The sequence below is a fragment of the Miscanthus floridulus genome, chromosome 9 (genome assembly GCF_019320115.1).
Source record: "Miscanthus floridulus cultivar M001 chromosome 9, ASM1932011v1, whole genome shotgun sequence".
Classification (NCBI taxonomy): domain Eukaryota; kingdom Viridiplantae; phylum Streptophyta; class Magnoliopsida; order Poales; family Poaceae; genus Miscanthus; species Miscanthus floridulus.
This window is the reverse complement of record NC_089588.1, coordinates 121,357,861-121,363,226: the sequence shown is the minus strand read 5'-3', so window position 1 is coordinate 121,363,226 and position 5,366 is coordinate 121,357,861. Positions and strand designations below refer to the sequence as shown.

Genomic DNA, 5,366 nt, shown 5'->3' with positions numbered 1-5,366 from the left:
GTGAGTGTCGCACATTTCAACGCGAGGGAATGCATACGAAAGCGAGAAAGTGACTCCAACCGACCAAATCAGCAGCAGTCTGCTTAATTCCCTAAAGAGAGTCGTTTTGGAAACAACTTTAACTCCCACTTTTTTAGCTATCAAATCTTTATAAAATAGTTAAAATATACTTTTATGAAACTATATTTCGCGACCACTTACATCACCTTTAAATTTCTAAACTCAACATAAAAGAATTTATTTGTAGTCTATAAGTTTAAAATGTTTGACTTGAGCAACCTCAAAACAACAACTTGCTTTAAGGAGAACCGGAGGGAGTAAATCCAACTGCACGTGTAAATTAATAATTTGGATTCCAGTGTGAGCACGCAGGTGACCACGGACGGGACGACGGAAGCGCCCGCCCGCCCAGGTCGTAGGCACGAGACAGCAGTAAATCCCCGTTCCCGTTCTCACTACCTTGTTCATTCCTCTGCTGCCAGGTCCTGCCTTCGCTTTCGTACATTCTCCTGAGGGCAGTGGCAGCTGCTTGAAAACCAGTGGCGTAGCTAGGATTTGTAGCTATGGTGGTCCAGTGTCTAAATTTTTTTAACCGCTATAAATTTAACTTATTAGTATACAAGTATATGAATTACAAAATACAATTAAAGAAAAAAGGACATATAGAGTTCTTAAAATAGACGAGTATAGCTTTCTTAACGTAGAATTGATCGAAATATTACATACCTATAATAGTTGAAGAAGAATATGTCACTACTTCTTATTCTTCTTGTCAGGCCTTCGCCTTCTAATAGCCATGAAAGTGTTGATGATCTCTTCTTCACTCAATTGTAAGAACATATCCCGCTCAATAAAAGTCACTAGACAATCATCGAGAAGGCTATCACCCATCTTATTTCTCAACTTATTCTTGATAAAGGTCATTGCAGAAAATATTCTTTCAACACTTGCAGTAGCCACCGGTAGAAGCAATACCAATTTGATAAGTAAATAGACCCAATGATAAACTTTATCCCTCTTTGTTTCAACAAGTTTTACTGAGAGGTCAACAAGATTGTTTAGGCCTTTGAACATTTCATCTTTCCTCATGTCATCAATAAAAGTTTCAAGTTGCAGATCGAGTCTTAGCAAGTCTGAGCTTGAAAAATCATTAGGGTAAAATTTAGCAAGTCTATGTACCTTGTTTGCATCAAAAGAAGCGAAGGAATCTACTGGATTCAAAGCAGCCATACAAGTAAGCAACTCCATATTTACCTCATCAAAGCGACTGTCAAGCTCTTGACTAATTTTATCAATGACTCCAATATATACTTCTCTTCTAAAGTGATCATCATTTGTTTGGTCCTGAGCAAAACGTGCTGATCTTCCATATGGCACATAATTATGTTTCATTCCAGGAACTTGAATACCATATTTGTTGCAAAATATTGTAACCCTTTGAAAAAATGAAACCCACCCTTCAGACCTCATTTGTTGCATTTTACTCTTTGCCAAACGGACAAGTGACATTGCATTAAGGATATCTTAGTCTTTTCTTTGCAAACACTCAGACAATTCATTTGTATGTCCAAGAATATCAAGCATCAAATGAGCACTGAAAATGAAATCAAATGACTCAAACACTCCAACCATAGTATGTATTTTTGGCCATTCACCCCTTTGTGAAGTATCTCATCCAAGAGCTATGAGTACATCGCGAATTGTGGAATACATAGCAATCATGTTGACCACAGTTTTATAATGAGAACCCCATCGAGTGTCACCAGGTCTAGGCAGTCCCATCTCTTGATTTAACCCACTTCCAGATTCTAGTATACCACACTCAAGTGCTTTCATGACATTGGCATATTGGTGATGTCGAAGAATGCCATGACGCTTACAAGAGCAACCAACAATATTTAGCAAGAGGGATACTCGATGAAAAAACCACACACAATCATCATTGTCTTTGGCAACAGCAACAAGAACCAATTGGAGTTGATGTGCAAAACAGTGAACATAATAAGCAGAGGGTGATTCTTTCATAATCAAGGTTTTCAACCCTTTAATCTCTCCTTTCATGTTACTAGCCTCATCATAGCCTTGACCACGGATTTGAGTTATAGTCAAACCATGACTAACTAGTAAAGATTGAATTGCTTCCTTAAGTGATGAAGAAGTAGTATCATCTACATGAACAATTCCAAGAAACCGCTCACATGGCCTTCCTGATTTATCAACATAATGCAAGCAAAGGGCTAGTTGTTCTTTATGAGAGACATCACTAGACTCATCAGCTAAAATTGTATAGTGATCATCCCCAATTTCCTTAATGATTTGATCTCTAGTCTCCATTGCACAACATTGAATAATTTCTTTTTGTATGTCTGGGCTAGTTAATGTGCAATTACCTGGAGCATTCTTCAAAACAAACTTGTCGACCTCTTCATTATTTGCTGCAAGCCACTTCAAAAGCTCAATGAAGTTCCCTCTGTTGCTAGACTCTTCACTTTCATCATGCCCACGGAATGCTAATCCTTGCTGCAAAAGAAATCTCAAACATCTAAGTGAATAAGTCAACCTAATCTTGTAGAGACGGCGCTCCTCATTATCCACCTTCACAATTTTATCATCAATTGCTCCATGGGGAGTCATAAATAAGTTATATCTTTCTTGAGCTGCGTTGTGAGCACTTGTTACACTTCCCACATGTAAATCAAGTGCGTCATTTCTATTCCAATTTCTCCAACCACCTTCAACAAATGCAGATTTCTTACTTTTCTCCTTTCCAAACAAGTAGCACACAAAGCAAAATGTTGCTTCCTTCTTGACACTGTATTCAATCCATGGATATTTATAAAACCACATATGATTGAATTGTCGATCCCTATTTCCAATTTTTCTACTTTCAAATTGATGTGCATAAGGTTGGAATGGACCTTTAATAATATATGATCGTCGAACTGCATCTTGATCATTGACTGGATAATTTACAATGGGTTGTCTTTCTCCCGGATCAAGTGGAAGCCGACTGATATCATAAATAGGTTCTTTTTGGGCAACTAGAGGTGGATTTGGAGGCATTGGAGTTGGAGTTATATTTTCTTCAATCACTCTACTTTGATCTGGATCATCTTCTTGTTCAGACATTGGAGTTCGAGTTACATTTTCTTCAATCACTCTATCTTGATCCACAGAAGGAGATTGAGAACAAGCCTTCTTCTTTGATTCATATTCTGGAAAAGAGAGGCAATATCACCACTCCTCTTCATTTTTAACAAATCTGCATGAGAATTATATGACGTTTCAATTTACCAAACCAATAATCCAATACCGTAAAAACATATAATTAAAATTAAATCAGTTTTATATACCCATACCCTGTGCACTTTTGCTGTTCCTGGCTTGCCAATTGCAGAAACGTGGATCCTCCGAATCTCCGATCCTGGCTGAAAGAAAAAGAAGCAGAAAGAAAAAGGAGAAACGTGAGTACAGAGTAGGGCTTTGGCTTAGCAAATAGCAATTGAGTCTTCGTCTTAGATTTTTGATGTACGTACGTACCTGATCCTAAATTCCTAATGGCTGCTGGGTTGCTGCTGCTCATGGAGTCACGGCAGCGTTTGTCGTCGTTGCTGCTCACGGAATCACAGCGTAGCGTTTGCCGTCGACCCGTCGTGGACTCGAACTCGAGGTCCTCCGTCCTCGTGGATTCGCCGCTCCCTGTGCTCGATCCGATCTCGATGGCCGCACCCGCGCCGTACGGAGTAGAATACGTGATAATGTGAACCGTCGCCCGTCGGTCTCTCGCGTGTTGCAGTCAAGAAGGCCGGCCAAGCGTGTACACGATCAATTCTCCAGTATTGGCTTGTGATTCGTTGATTCATTCCACAGGGATTCGGTTGTGATTTGTTCTGGAGCTACACGGATGGGCTTCGGTTGGGCCGAGCGCAGGGTGGTCCGTGGCCCACAGGGACCACCCTGTAGCTCCGCCAGTGTTGAAAACCACGGCCTCGTACATCAGAGAACACCCTGCAACCTACCAAGCATGTCACTTGCTTCCGTTGCCACCGCACTGCGGTTGTCACGTGTTGCATCACGGCAGGACTTGCCGGTGCGGTGGCGGCCAAGGACACTGTCTCGGCGCGACGGCCGCTGTGGGGCAACGACACGGTGGTCTCGGCGCAGGGCAAGTTTGAGCTCAGACTCTTCAGCCCCGGTGGCTCTGGCCGGTTCTACCTCGGCATCTAGTACAAGAACGTGCCCGTGCAGACCGTCATCTAGGTCGGCAATGGTGTCAATCCCCTATCCGGTGTTGCCTCCACCGAGCTCCGGGTGTCCTCATCCGACGGGAACCTCGAGCTCGTTGGGGATGGGCTTGTTAAGAACACAGTACGTCTGAAACGTAGATTAGGGGATAAACATCTTACTTAGATGGAGAAACTGATTTCTCTAGTTCGCTCTGGCGTAGTTGCGCCGCAGCCTCGTGAATGCTGGTGTCGTGAGAGCTCAGCGCGATGGAGTCCAGCGTAGTGGTGGCGATGCAGAGGTGACGGTGACGTGAGGTGCCGCGGTCCGGTGGTGACGACGAAGTCAGTGGATCTTCCCGTCGCTGGCAGCACCCTCTTTAGATCGGGTTAGGTTTAGCTGTTGGTGGGTCACGGTGGCTCAGGTCAACTTCGTAGTTAGAGCCCTGGTCCCCACCTCTCTTTATAGTGCTGTGCGACGGGGGCCCACTAACCATGGAATGGTTGGACGCCCCCGATCAGTGTGTTGATCCAAGGGCACAATTGGCCGTTGGGCTAATTGGTGGAGATCAAACTAACTTTCTCCCCCTTGATCTCACCATACATCTTTCAATTTCATATCATTTACTTTTATTCATTCCATTACAGATTAGCACATAGAGCATGTTTTATCGTCACGGTCAATTGCCGATAGATTTAACAATTACAACACACCACTCTGTTCTGAAATAGATACTTAACTTTTGGCCTTCGTTTTGTCCAGGAACTATAGGCTTTCCCTTAAACCCATGCTAGCTACATGTTCTCTGAACACGTTGGGTGGTAAGCCTTTTGTAAGCGGATCCGCGAGCATCTTTTCGGTACTTATATGCTCAAGACTTATGACATGATCCCGGTCTTTATCTTTCACAATATAATACATTATGTTAATGTGTTTGGCAGCACCACTTGACTTATTGTTGTGAGCATACTGTACTGCCGGATTATTATCGCAGTATAACTTAAGTGGTCTATAGATGTCGTCAACTACCTTCAAACCGAGTATGAACTTCTTTAGCCAGTTCATGTGCCCCGTTGCCTCATAACATGCTATAAACTCGGCATATATTGTGGACGATGTAGTGATGGTTTGCTTTGAGCTTT

General features: G+C 42.7%; 1 pseudogene; it reads right to left on the bottom strand.

The window, feature by feature from the left end:
• Positions 1 to 753: 753 nt before the first annotated feature.
• Positions 754 to 3,583, bottom strand: LOC136480765 (uncharacterized; annotated as a pseudogene).
• Between the last annotated feature and the right edge of the window lie 1,783 nt (positions 3,584 to 5,366).